A 14,867-nucleotide genomic window follows, 5' to 3' on the forward strand; every position below is an offset into this window, starting at 1 on the left:
ATAAACAGAAGCCCTAGAGGTTTTCTCCAGGGACCCACGCGTCCCTGTCGTTCTTGGTGGCTTTGGGGCACCCTGCGACCACACGCTACCGAGGCTACCTGTGGCCATCGCTCCCACGTGAGAGCGATAAAGGGCCACCCAGGAAGGGGTGGACAAGCCCCTTCCCCCCCCCCCAAGCGAGGGGAAGTCAAGAGAGAGAGCCCACAAATTGGCGGCCCTGCGTGGGGCACGATGCCTACGGGAAAAGCAATCGGAGCTGTCGGTAGCCTTTGGGAAGGATGGGAGTGAGTACTCCGGAGCATGTGGTACCTCCATCTAAGGCGATGGGGCAGAATCAATCCACGTCCCAAGAGGCCAGATCGGATCAATGGCACTCGGACCAAGGGCCGAGGAAATTCTGCAGCCCTCGGAGATGGGCTCGCAGCTTTGCGCCTCTGGGCGCCTGGTGGGGCGGCAGCTGCAGTCTAGCCCAGGGCTCCCTGCTCGGGACTTTTAAAGTCCCTACTAGGGAGCAGCCACGCGCACTGGGCGCTGGCCTCCAGGGACGCGGGACCCAAGGTGGCGGCAGGAGCCGCAGGGGGTCACGGCCCCGGAAATATTCGGGTCTCGGAGAGTGCAGGCCGCGTGGAGCCTAGCGCCCGCGGCAATGTGCATAGAGGCATTGTGAGTCTACAGCATGCATCTGTGTGAGTCTGAGTGTTTCTGTTGAGTGAGGAGAGGTTCCCTTTTGTTTTTATCAACCACGTGGTTCTATTATGGGCAAAATAATACCATTTGCCACTGGAATTTCAGAAAACTTACATGGCCAATTAAAAAAAAAATTCCGGGGCTGGGGATATGGCCTAGTGGCAAGAGTGCCTGCCTCATATACATGAGGCCCTGGGTTCGATTCCCCAGCACCACATATACAGAAAATGGCCAGAAGTGGCGCTGTGGCTCAAGTGGCAGAGTGCTAGCCTTGAGCAAAAAAAGAAGCCTGGGACAGTGCTCAGGCCCTGAGTCCAAGCCCCAGGACTGGCCAAACAAAACAAAACAAAAATTCCTAAGCATGCCTCAAAGCTTGTGCACAAGTATCTGTATGTCTGTCCATGTGTGTTGGTAAAACATGGTTTCAAAGTTACTTGCCTTTTGACTACTAATTTAACTTTAATTCTTAATGTTAAACTGTTCTTTGCAGCCTGTGGGTGGAGTCACAGTAAATAGCCTGGAGGCAGGTGTGACTCTTATCACCGAATTCCAAGCCAAAAGAAAAAAAAAAGGTTATTCTTTCTCTCCTGGGCTCTCATAAACTCTTTTAAGATCAAGGGACCAGAGTCATTTTGGAACAACTGCGCAAACCTCGATTTTCCTGACTCAGGATTAATACTTTGCTTTATAGGATGCAGGTCGACGTGTGCTAGCTGCATGGACTGTGGCAGTCCGTGGCTACAGGAAGCTGACTCCACAGTCTGTTCCCAAACTGCCTTGGTTTGTTTATTTTTTCTCTGACCTATAGTTGTTGTGTCCCTCCCCTCCCCCCCAGTCGGGGACTGAACCCCGGACCTTGCGCTCATCAGGAAAGCGCTCTTCCGCTGAACTAAATCCCCAGAGCCTTGTATATGCCTTTACAGATTGGAAAACTAAGCCCAGAGCACTTGCTCTGGAGAAATGTCTCCCCTTGTTTTCTCTTCAGGATAACAAAGACCGTAGTGGATTTTTCCATGGAGAAACAGGAAAGTCTGCCTGTACCAGCGATGGACCCAGTGTCAGCCCTGTTTCTTCCCTGGACCCAGCCTGGTGCCCTGCCATGTCATAAGAAAAAAAAAAAGATAAAAATAAAAATTGAAAAAAAAAAAAAGGAGAGGGAGAGAGAGGAGAGTAGACCCCATGATTAGTAAGGATAGCTATGCTTATATTATATATCTTAAGAAAATATCTTAAGAAAATTTAAATCTTCCCAAAACAGTGGGAAAGAGCCTTGTAAATGCTTTTACAGATTGGAAAACTAAAAACCCAGAGCACTTGCTCTGGAGAAATGTCTTTTCTTGTTCTCTTCAGGAAAACAAGGAATATACTGCAATTCTTCTGCTCTTCTAAAGAGAATAAGCGCTTCTTGAGGCGCAATATTTAGCTGTGGCAGTGTCGCTTGCAGTTTTGTACAAAAATTAAGGAAATTTGCACCATGTTTCTTCCACTCCTCTCCCCCTACTGTTTGGTTTAAGGGAGTCCCGTTACAGGGAAATAGGAGCTGAGGGTTTGACACCCAACCTTAATGTTTTTAAAAAGTAAGCGCAAAGGTTTAACACCTTCGCTTCAATGTTTATATATAAAAAGAACGTTTTACTAATCACTTATGTTTAAATTATCAGCTACTGTGAACTACCAGGGATGCCAGAGTTCCAGCCTACTTCTACTTCACCACCAAAAGAGGGCTGATGTCTGCACCTTCCTGCACTTGGCAGAAACCAGCTGAGGATTCCAGCTTCTCTGGGCAAAGCCAGACGGACGGCCACCTTACCTACCCCTTCCCTCTGTGGAAGAGGCCCCCTATATATTTATATATATGTCTTATGTCAGCATTTGCCTTATGCCTTCATGTATGTTTACAACATCCCCTACTAATTAAAAAAAAAAAGTAGCAGATGTTGGGGTCAGCTGCACCTTTAAGGGGCCACAGCTGACCTCAGCCTGTCCCTCCCCTTCCTGTCTTTAACTGGAAGAGAAGGAAGTCTGACATCACTTGAGAGACAGCCCCTTGGGACTAATCAGGGGCCCCTCTCTTGTGCCCGCCTTTGGGGTATATCTGGGAGGCTCCTCATTTGAATAAACAGAAGCCCTAGAGGTCTTCTCCAGGGACCCACGCGTCCCTGTCATTCTTGGCGGCTTTGGGGCACCCTGCGACCACACGCCACCGAGGCTACTCATGGCCATCGCTCCCTCGTGAGCGATAATGGACCACCCAGGAAGGGGCGGACAAGCCCCTTCCCCCCCCAAGTGAGGGGAAGTCGAGAGAGAGAGCCCACAGCCCCACATAATCTGACCACCTCCAGTGTTTTCCAGTCTTCCTGGGCTTCTCTTTACTATGGCTTCTTTGTTCCCTCCTCCCACACTGTCTTTTAGCTGATGTTCTGGGGTTTACAAGAGTGGGTTCTAAATGCTGAAGAGGAGCTGGTTACCAGGCAAACAGAAATGATCCACAGGAAGAGTCTTGCATTGGGAAGCTGGAGGAACCAAGGCACAGGGAGACCACGTCCTCTGCCTGCCTCATGCCCATTGAAAGGACAGGTCCTGGCAATCCCAGAGGACCATGCGGAGATAATCACAGACAGGAGAAGAAGGTTCATAAGGAGGTTTATTAGTGGGGCCATAGTTCCCAAGGGAGAGGGAGCTACATGTCATCTGCACTTTATCCAGGTGGCAGCTTCTCTCTCAGGGGGTAAAGGGGAAGTAGTTAGGTAGTGAGTAGGAGTGGCTCATTAGGTATAGGTGGATCTGGGGGCTAGTGGGAGGAGCTGAGGACCTGAGGCTAGGGAAATGCTAACACCCATCACTATTGATCCTGTGTTTATCTTTTAGCTGTTCTTGTTCTCTTCACTGAAAGAAGACGAGCTTTGGGAGCCACCACTACTTAGAGAAACTATAGAAGCAGGCTCTAAAAGAGGCCCAGTGTTGGCTGCTCAACAAAACACCCCTGAAGAGGACCTCCAGGCACAAGGCACCTCAGTCAGAGAAAGCAAGAGGCATGAAGATGACCTCAGAACTGCTGCTAGCTCAGTCTGGAGCCAAGGACCTGACTCTCTGAACATGGCAGCCTATGGGCCTATGGAAGCTGCACTCCCAGGCCTAAACACGAGGGCTATGGATATCAAGTGAGTAAGCCAAGACCCCAACCCACTTCTATTGATACCTAAACACCAACCTCTCCTCAGGTGGTGATTTGCACAGCCCTAATCAAAGGACTCCCGCTCACCCTAGGCCAGAGCTGGGAGGCTGACTGGGGAGGCCTTACAGGATGACAGAATCCCCCACTCTATCTATGCCAGGGCATTACCAGGCCCCCATGGAATTCCCATGGCACCTAGGAGGGAGAGATTGCAGCCATTCAGAATGGCATTACTGGGATAGATGCGGCTCAAGACAGCTCCCAAGAGGAGTGCTTGCTCAGCCATGAAGTGATGAACACAGATTTGGGAGCTGGAGGGGAAAATCATTTCACTGTCCGCCTTTGTTTCTCCATCTGTAAAATGAAGAGATTGACTCCTGGGAATTGCAGGAGTTCAAAGTGATAATCTATAATAAACATTTACCCAAGTCCAATGTTCAATATGGAGTGTCTGCTATTGTTTTGCCATTGCTGTTGCTGCTCTAGTCACTATTTCTATAACTGTAGAGTGGAACTCATAACCCCATAGGGGAGGGCAGAGACAGAGAGGAATGGTCATTACACAGTGGAGCAGGGGAAAACCAGGCAGGGGCATGGATTTCCCCTGATCTCAGATCAGAGCTGTTTCCTAGCAGCACATATGAGAGCTTCACTTTTTGCATGAATCCGTGCAGGCTGCAGTGCGTTTGTGGGGTCTTAGTGCCAAATGTCCACCGAGACAGGGCACCTAAGTAATGTAAAGAAACCAAGCCTCAGTCCCCTGGCTTCTACCCCTGTATTTAATGTCTCCAGTCTCTCTGTTTCTGTCCCATAGTCCAGTCTCTGCCAAGGGTTCCCCCAGTCACATCAAACATGCAGTCCCTCAACTGCCCCACTAAACGTTTCCATGCAAAGAATTCTTCCTCCCCACTTGATAGATAGGGAAACTGAGGCCTCAGTGGGTCAGGCAGTAAAGTCTTACAATCAAGTGCTCACAATCTTGATGAGCACTTGAAGATCCCTGGGGTCAGTAGGCAGCAAAAGTTTCGAGTAAGAGTCTCTTTTCCAAATGGGCCCAAGAAAAATCCTAGGACCACCACTTCTCTCTTATGATTCCTCTGCATACCTCAGCTCCACCCTTACCTCTTCTTGTTCCATCCCAGCATCACAGTAGCCCCCACTTCCCAGTGCAGAAAGGCTGGAAAGAGAATAGATCACATGGCCAATCTCTCCACACTTAGAGGCAGCACCAGGCCAGAATTGAAGCTTTGGATAAGGATTAAAAAAATTATTGTCAAAGTGATGTACAGAGAGGTTACAGTTTCATAGGTTAGGCATTGGATACATTTCTTGTACTGTTTGTTACCTCTTCCCTCATTCCCCCCTCCCCCCTCTTGGATAAGGATTTTCTTTTCCACTGTGCTTTTGCTTTATCAAAATCCTACCTGCTTCTCTTTTTCCTTTTCTTCTGTGCCCACTCTCACCTTACCCTAGCCCTACACCTTGGCAATGGTGGTGCCAGGCCAAACTCCACTTCCCCCACTCTGATTAATTTTGAAAGGGTGCGTGTAGAGTGACTCCACTTAGAATGTGACAGCATTCTCCTCCTATTCCTCTCCATGGTCCTTTGTTACCCAAAATGGCTGAGTCCCAGGGGTCTAGGTGCTTGTTGCTGGGATGGCCCACCCCAGTTGGCATTCACAGGGGTTTGAACTCAGGGCCTGGACACTGTCCCTGAGCACTTCTGCTCGAGGCTAGTGCTCTAGACCACTTTGAGTCACAGTGCCACTTCCAGAGTTTGGCTGGTTGATTAGAGGAAAGTCTCTTGAGCCATGCTTCCAGCCTGGCTCTTCAATGGTTAGTTGGGAGACAGAGCTTTAGAGGAATTTTTCTGCCTGGGCTGGCTAAGAACTGCAACCAAAGAAGTCCTTGCAATAAAAACCCTTATTTCCAATTAAAGCAACAAGGAGACCAATAGAAATAATGAGCAGAGCATACCTGTAACTTATTAAGAATTGACCACAAATACTTGTCAGTTATTTCTCTAAATTAGCCCACTTTATTTCCTTTGGCTTGTGGGGTTAGCTGATCTTAGAATTGCTTCAAGGGAGATTAACTGTGACTCCACCCACCATGTGGCCAAGATGGCAAATTTCTGAACAAGTCATAGTGCTAAGAAAACTTGGAGAGGAAAAGATGGCGCTGACATGGTAAGGAGGCACCCCCGACTCACTCCAACTGAATAGCGAGCTGGGAACTCCAACACCCAACACCCCATCAAGAACCCAGCAAAATAAGCAGCCAGAAGCAGTGGAGATACGCAGGAAAACACAAAGGAGTAAAAAAGAAGAGCCGAAAACCTACACGGAGCCAGAGAATCTCCAGGGCACCCTCCCCCCACCAGCCGACCCTGGCCCAAACAGGGCCAGGCTGGGAAAGGGGAACCCGGCGATCGGCAGACAGGCTGCCGGGAGCGCAGAATCCAGACAGCGGGACCCCACGGTCACTAGGGAGGGTGCCGGACCAAGACATACTATGGTGGCGATGAGAAGTTAGGGTCCACACCGGGTTTGGAGGGACGGCGGCTGGGGAACCCAGCGCGGCAGAAGGGGGGAGCCGGGGACGCCACCATTACACTTCACCACCCCCTGAAGGACCAACGGCTGCGCAGGACACACACACAATCCAGGATCAGTGAGTCCCCCATTACCCCCTCACCCAATGGGAGACCAGCTATCAGAGACCCAAACCCTACAAAGAAGCTAGATCTCCCTCCCTCCCCCTCCCCACCCTGAGGGAACAAAGAACCCCCAAATCAGGCGGGAAGCTCCCATCAGGTGATGGGAAGTCAGATTAGCAAGGGAAAGGCGGAGCAGCCCCAAGGCCACACAGGATCCTGAACTGGCCGAATCAGCCCTGCCCGCTTCCCAACAGGGGCCGGGACAGCTGGCAGTGCAAGCCCCACCCAAGGCGCCTGGACCTCGAGGACTCTTACAACTAAAATCACAGGCGCTGGTGGGCAATACCAGCACAGCAGGGACACCTGGGCCTGATCACGCCCCCCCCCCCCCCCCCCGCCTTGCAGTGGAGGCGAGGTCTGAGGGCGCTAACCCACACCCAGACAGTCAATCCCACTGGGCCCCACACATACTGCCCCCCACAACGGACTCGCGGGAGGGCGCAAACACAACCCAACAACCTGGGGCTTGCTCTGGGAGGCGTACCCCGCTAAAGTGGACGGGGCCACAGTGCCAGTGCCTGTTGTAATAGGCGCACAGCACACAGGTGGGCGCGGCCCCTGGCGACAGTGCCCACTCTGGTAGGCGGGTTTAGAAGCCCTACCGGCGAGCTGAGTAACCCTTCATGGAGGTAAGAGCATCCCCCATGGGGCAAACCCAAAGTCAGCAGAGCGACCCACCCTTCAGGGTTTTGAGGTTCACGCTCCAAAATACCAGATTGGACATTTCAGATTCTCATGCCATACGGATTTGGGAGACGCTGACCCATGCTGTCCCGTGGTTGATTAAAGCTAACCCACTCTCGTGGGAAACATGGGACCGGCTGGGGCAGGAACTGGAAGACGGGAGGCATGATTTGGGAGAGGACCTCCCTCTTGTGGTCTTCCCAATCCTCAAGTCCCTTAAGGCCTGCGTTTCCCCAGACCCATTAGAAAAGAACCTATGGGCTTGGGAAAGGGCTGCAAAGGAGAGTGCTGAAGGGGAGGGAGATGGCCCTCCCGCTGCCCAGCAGGAGTGGGCCCACAGATGAGTACTGGCCTGATCCTGGTTATTGGCCTGGTCCCCAGGGTCCTGAACTAGGTGCCGCGGTCTTGGGACACGTGGTGTACAAGTGGGGTGAGGAGTGGCCTCTGCAGTCTCGCCACCCTTCCTCCACCGGATGCTCCCCTCTTCCATGTGCGGATCTGAGAAGGCCCGCTGAGCTGCTGCTCCGCAGTCGCTGTGGCACTCACTCACTGAGCGTGGACGCCCCAACAGATTTTGAACTGGGATGCGTCTCAGCCTCGTGGCTATCCTGGGAGGCCAAGGACTTTAGAGAACTTAGAAAGGTGGTCCTTGAGGGGTGGGGACCGAATACTCCCTGGGCCGAGACCCTCCTCTGTGGCCTGGCTCATCGATTTTCCACCACCCAGAAGTGGAGGAACTTATCCCAGACCCTGCTTTCTAGCACAATGTACATAGACTGGTGTTCCTCTTTTAGACATGGGTGCTATGTCAGGCTGAGAGAAATCAAGCTGCCGACCCCCCAGTTCTTGTAACCTTTGACATGTTATTTGGATCCACTGATCCGCATGCTACAGACCTCCAACAGGCTGCTTTTCCTGCCCCCTACTGGGAGCAGGTGTGGGCTGTGGGATTCGTGGCATGGAAAAGCTTAGGGAGGGGGCCCTCAAAGACCCTGATAATAGGAATTACTCAAAAGGCTACAGAGGGCCTTGCTGCCTTTATCGACTGGGTGGAGAGAGGTCTCCTGGAGAAGGCTCCTGGTTCCCAGCTAAACCAGCTTGTCAGGGCCCTGGTGTGGGATGGAATGACCCCAGACTGCAGACTAGCTTGTGCGGGAATAAAGGAGAGATCTACGGAAAGCTGGGTATTTGCTTGCTGGGATGTGAGCACTCAGGTCCACCAGACACAGTCGTTTGCAGGTCCCATCTCTGCAATCTCCTGGAGTTAACCCCAGAGGCCTTAAGCCTAATGTTATCTGGCAAACTGATATAACCCACTATGCTACCTTCGGAAAATTAAAAAAAAATATATATATTTATGTCCATAGACACCCATTTACATGCCTGCTGGGCAACTGCCCACACAGGTGAAAGGGCCTGGCATGCTGAAAGCCATTTTTTACAATGTTTTGCTATCCTAGGGCTGCCCTTACAGGTAAAGACCGATAATGGACCTTGCTTTATAAGCAAACCATTACAGAAATTCTTTCAAATGTGGAATATTAAACACACCACTGGAATACTGTACAATCCAAGGGGTCAAGCCATAATTGAGAGGCATAACAAGACCCTAAAGGACCAATTATTAAAACAGAAAGGGGGGGCAGCCCTCATGACCAATTAAGGACAGCCATGCTTACATTAAATATTTTAAATTTCTCCAAAGACCAACCTCTGACAGCCTTTCAGAGGCATTGATCAGATCAGAGACCTTATTTAAAGGTGCAAGTCCAATGGAAGGACCCCCTTACTGGGTCATGGCGAGGTCCTGACCCACTTATTGGCATGGGAAGGGGCTTCAGATGTGTTTTCCCGATTGGGGAACCAAGCCCAATTTGGGTACTTGCTAGAGACCTAAGATATTGTTCACCAGAACCCAAGAGCTCTCTCTCTCTCTCTTGAGGTACGATCTTTGTTCTACCCAGGAATAAAGAAAAAGACTGAGATGGATCTCTTCCTGCTCCTCCCTGGAACCACGGGAGGCCTGTCTGTATATGTCAATGGTGGACGAGAGCAGCGACAGCCAGCCTCCCTTCTTTCCAGTGCCCGGCCCTGCCTGCTGCTTGTTTCTTGGACTCTACCTCAGCGTCTTTTGTGGCGCAATGTTTCTCTGTGGCAGTATCGCCTACAGCTCTGCCCAAGAACTGGAATGGATCACTAGCACCTTGGCTCCCATGGACCTCCAGAACCGCCAAGGCCTGGACCTGCTTCTACCTCACCGCCAGAGAAGGGGAATGCTGCCTGCGTTACCATGAGTGGTGCAGAAATGGACTAAGAACTCCAATTTTCTCTGGACTGAGCCAAATGGGTTGATCCTTTACCTACTCCCCTTTGCGGGAGAGGCCCCCCATTTGCCTTATGTCTACATTTGCTTTGTGTTCTACATTTGCCTTATGTCTACATTTGCCTCTTGCTAGGACAAATAGGTCTCCCCTATTTCTTAAGTGATAGGCCAGGGTTGTCCAGTCAATGGTAGTCTTTTGCTTTTAGCCAATTGGGAACCCTATGAGGTTGGTCACGACACCCACCAGGACACGCAGCCTACCGGGGTGTACAGACGTGAGGCAGAAATAACAGGGCTTTCTCTTGAGTGCCAATTCCACTCTCCCCGAGTTCTTCTACTGGGCTGGCCGGCCCTGCAGGTAGGTTTGCCTGAAGAGCTAGGGTGTTAGCCCATGACGGGTAAGGCGTCCCATGGGGGAGGCAACCTAAGACAAGCGCATTCTCGAGTAAGGCACCTCCTGCTATTTAAAAACAGAAGGGGAAGACGTTGGGCACTGGCTTGCAGCTTTGAAGAGGCGGACTTAGCCGGCCCGCCTCTTCTCCAGCCCTGGGGCCGCGCGGCTGCTAGCTCTGCCTGCCTTTACCAGGTCCGGAACCGGAAAGGTGGTGAAGGCGGCCCTAACCAGCCCTGCCTCCCATCTCAGACCATGTGTGCGACAAGAGGGCGGCGACCGACCAACCTAGAGGCGGTCCCTCAGATCTCAGCCTTCTCAGTAGGTTGGATTATAGGTGTGAGCCAAGGGCACTGACACCTTTAATCTAGTAACAAACTTTCAGCTAAGTGACAGGTGACAGGTGACAAGTACTGTTGGAGGAACAAAAAAGGAAATGATAGCAGAACATTCATGGCTCCTTTTCTTAAAAAGCCACCATTCATTGTGGGGGAGACAAGCAGTGAATCAGCAGGGATAATGTAACATGTTGACTGCTGGGATGGGGCCAGAGTAACACAGGATGAGGAAACAGCACAGGGCCTGGCTACCTAAGCCTAATGAAGGACACGGAACCTTCTCCAAGGCAAGAGAACTCTCAGCTAAGGCCTCGACTCCACCCCAGGAGCCTTCTTCTCCATCTCTCTTCTGACGCCAAGAACTGACCATGAGTCCCAAATACCAAAGCACACGACTGAACCAACAGAGAAGCCAGGCCCAACTTGGATCCCAGGAAGGGCCCTCATGACCCCACTTATTTGCTTGTTCTGACTGAAAAACTCAGAGAGCCAGATACTCTGTGCATCAGGAAAATGCAGCTGCATGTTTTGCTTTCACCAGAGTCCAGGTGGTGCCCTTCACCAGTTCTAGGCACCAACTGAATGTTTTGGGTTTAAACACTCAAACAACAAGCATGGTGATAAACTTGCAGGAAATATTCTTGCTCCTGAGCCAAATTTCACCACCCTCACTGGAAGCTCACGAAGCCGTCCCCACTTGTGAACAAACCTGGGTAGACTCTCCTTTCTCACTGTCCATCCTGAGGACACTGATGTCTTCTCTCTGCGAGGAACTTTCCTTAGTGGGTGCTTTTCATGGGTCACTTCAAGCTGAGTGACTGCTGGAATCCTAACCAGCTCCACACTGGATGGTTTGAAGCAGTCCCTTGAGGGAATTCCCTGCCTCCACATCTGGGCCAACTTCTTCTGATATTGGTTTGGCTAGAAAAATAACCAAGATAACTCCCTTTCCTCATATTCATAAGCCCATCAGACTCCCCCAGAACACAAGTCCATCACCATTGTTTTTATTCCCAAATACCCCCAATGCCTGTTTTCACTTCTGTGGGACAGGAGAAGCTCCAGCTTAGCACCTAGGAACACAAATCTTGGCTCTACAAGACAGGAATCTTGCCAGCTCCTGGACATGCTTGAGAATCCTTGAGATGCTGTTGTTTCTCCTGAACCTGCTGTTGTTTCCTTGGCCTGTGAGACCAGGGAGTCTATCTGTGCAGCAGCCCTGGCCCTGGACATACACTGCCTAGCAGAGGTTCATCCATAGCTAGAGCTGCAAGACAACTCGGATATCAACTTGTCAATGGATGGAGAAATTGAGGCCCCATGTGAGGCCAGGAAGAACTAGGACTCACATATGAGTGCTGAGATTTCAGATGCTGAGCTTTCAGGCTCTGAGTCTCAACTCTTCTCCAAGAGTTCCATGATTAGGTGATAATGGATCTCCATCAGGGCTTGGTAGAGTTTATCTTTGCAGGTCTGGTCCCAGGACCGGCTGAAGCTGAATAGCTTCCGCATCTGCTCAGGTGCAGTGGCCTCAGCCCGCACCTGCTCATACTGTTCTTCACTCAGCACCTGTCCTTGTAGCAGCAGGTCCAAGACAGGGTCCACGGATGTCACCCGGGCCACCAGCTGCTCCCGATGCCTGTCCACAAAGTGTGGCAAGGCCAGGTCCCCTGAGAGTGAAGGAGAGGCTGTGAATGAGCAAAGAAAGTGCTCCCCATTCTCCACTTGTCATTCCCACTTCCCTCACACCAGCATCTAGCCTGGCATTCTTCCTCATCAGGAAGAAGGAGGAGTCCATGATGGGAAATTAAGGTTGTGAGTGGGGAATGCTAGGACCTTCATGGGAAGAAGCAATGGGGATGGGGAGAAACTCTGCCCCGACCTGCCCCCAGCGTGTACCTCTCCAGACCATCTCTGGGAGGCTGGTGATCAGAGGAGCCCTTTTCTTCCCTCTTGTCTCCCTTCTAGGAATTTATAGTGCCCCTTGGCAAAATCACTGGCTTCTGTGTCCTCTGAGATCTCTTACTGACCTTTGGGCGCTGGAGGGACTGGAGTAGTTGGTGATCTGAGATCTCCTGGAAGGAAAGAGAGATGAAGAAACATGTGTATCTGTGTTCATTATAGACACACATGATACACCTTGAAACTCCCAGCCACTTCTGAGATGTCAGCTACAGACCAATGCTGATCACTTGAGAGTAAGGGTGGAAGGAACCTGAGACATCGGGTAGGCTGCTTGCTTTCCTGTGGGTACGAGAGCCAGAGCACCTGAGGCTTTCCTCATAGACTAAAAATGAGGGAAGATACCTAAGTGAGCAATAGAAATATTCCCACATCACCTCATACTTGATTTTATCTCATTTTAGAATGAACAGGTAAAGAACAGGTTAATTTTCTTGCTAAATATTTTGAACTATTTGACACCTTCTTCTGAGCAGAAATCAACTTCCTTGTCCTTCTTTGGCCTTCTGTGTTCACATGCCAAGTCTGTGTCAGAGTCACAAAGAAGAATACTTTAGTCCATATAAATAATGAAAGAACTTTAACAGGAAATGCGTTTTTAAAAAGGAACAGCAGCAACAAATAATGAGGCTTAACAAGCTGTAGAGGAGGACGCACACCCCAGAAGCTGGGGAGGTTGGCGGCAGCGGCCACCCCTGTGGTGGACCAGGACAGCCGTATGCTGTGGCTTGGCATGGGTTTGTCCTGGACGGCAGCGCTGGCTGCAAACCTGGTATTCATGTCTTTGCAGCATCCTCCCTGCCAACGGATCAGACTTTAATATGGCAGGAAGACATCAGAATCGTATTTCTCTCCCAGCAGTTCAGTCAAGTGTCAAGTACATGCTTTTGGAAATTGTACAGATAGTGATATTCTTGAAGAGGATGCTGAAGTGTGTGAGCTTCCGTCCAGAGGAACAGAGAAAGTTTGAAGTAGTACACCAAGAGATAGACTTAATGATATTACTGTGTTAACAAAATATGTACAGGAAGGAGACACTTTAAATGCAATAGTTGAGTACTGTTGCACAGTAGCAGATATCAAGAGAGTTAACAATCCCATCAGTGACCAAGGCTTTTTTGCCCTTAGGTCTATCAAAATTCCACTTAAAAAGTTTAGTTCATTGACTGAAACATTGTATACTTCATTAGGAAGACAAACTCCCATCCTTATGTTCAATATGCTCCTGAACCACAGGAAACTTTTGTCAACTGATTCTCTCTCTTCCAGTGACTCAGCTGGTAGCTTTGTAAAAGAAGTAGACTGAGACAAAGAACAAAGAGTGAAGTATATAGGCACTAAGACACAGAACCTTAATGAGGTGATATCTGCTCTGACAGCACAAGTTTATTTTGAAGGTGATAACAAAACCACACAATGTAAGGATTTCTACTATGGAGCAGACTGGGGAATAGGTTGGTGGACAGCTGTTGTGATCATGTTGATAGTTGATATTACAACCCAGTAATTTATTTGATATATCACAAAATTTTATCTAAAGCAGATGTTAGTCACCATTCAACAGTGGACTTCACATTTGTATTCCTGAATCACACCTCCATCACAACATAGGGAAATGGAAAATTTAATTGCTCCAACTAAAGGAGAACATATTGGTCAACAAGATGGCCATAAACTGTATAGCCAGGATTCCCAGTCACCTGTTGCTGAACACAAAACATAGCACTTTGCTCATAATCACTGTGTTAATGATCACATACATCTGGAATGTGTTTACCAGTTATTTCCAGTAACCACTTCAGATTCAGACTTGAGGGAGATTGAGGTGCTTTTCTTACCTTCCTAAAACTTTGAGCCACTTAAAAGTGGATCTTCACAGTTGAAGTTGTTTTGAAAACTAAAACTCTAAGTTGACTAAATGCTTAAATTTCTTTTTAAAAATCCAACTATAATTCTACGTACAGAACATTTCAAATTATATTTTGCTACGTAGGTTTTATGCTAGAATAACAGACTGTAAGTCTTCTGTCATGCTAAATGTTCAATTTTGGACTTCCTCTTACAGTACTTCCTGATCCAGAAGTGAGAATCTGGCGGTGGGAAACTAATTTTACCATCTTGTGTTTCCTCTTTTATTGCATAGCCTCACCTATAAGAGAAACGGTGCCGAAGACTGTGTGGGTGCCAAGGCCATCTTGTGTTAAGTCAGGGGCTGTGTGGAGACATCGGTGCAAAAGAGAAAATATGGAGCTTAGACTCAAACTGACGTGAGTTTAAATTCTCATCCTATCAGCTGTTTCAGGCTTGGAACACAACTTCTCTGTGTTATTTCCTATCATCAATAAAGAGTGATAACACTCATGGAATCCCTGACTCTGTGTCTTCTAACTCTGAGCCTGATGAACTTGTCCCAGGTTTACCTGGTTTCACCAAGGTTTCCCATATTAGAGTCTTGTGTTTCTTTTCGTTCATTTTCAGTCTGATTCTTGATTGCAAGTGACTAGCAGAGATTTCAGAGAAGAGCTGGGACACTCTAGGGCTCCGATAGCACAACTCCAGTTCCTGAAGAATGGAAGAGTCACCATGTG

The 14,867-nt window shown here is 49.4% G+C and overlaps 1 pseudogene; it reads left to right on the forward strand.

Moving 5' to 3' along the window:
* Window positions 1–927: 927 nt before the first annotated feature.
* LOC125365629 lies at window positions 928–14,163 on the forward strand (annotated as a pseudogene).
* Window positions 14,164–14,867: the final 704 nt, after the last annotated feature.

The sequence above is a fragment of the Perognathus longimembris genome, chromosome 17, assembly GCF_023159225.1.
Source record: "Perognathus longimembris pacificus isolate PPM17 chromosome 17, ASM2315922v1, whole genome shotgun sequence".
NCBI classification, from domain to species: domain Eukaryota; kingdom Metazoa; phylum Chordata; class Mammalia; order Rodentia; family Heteromyidae; genus Perognathus; species Perognathus longimembris.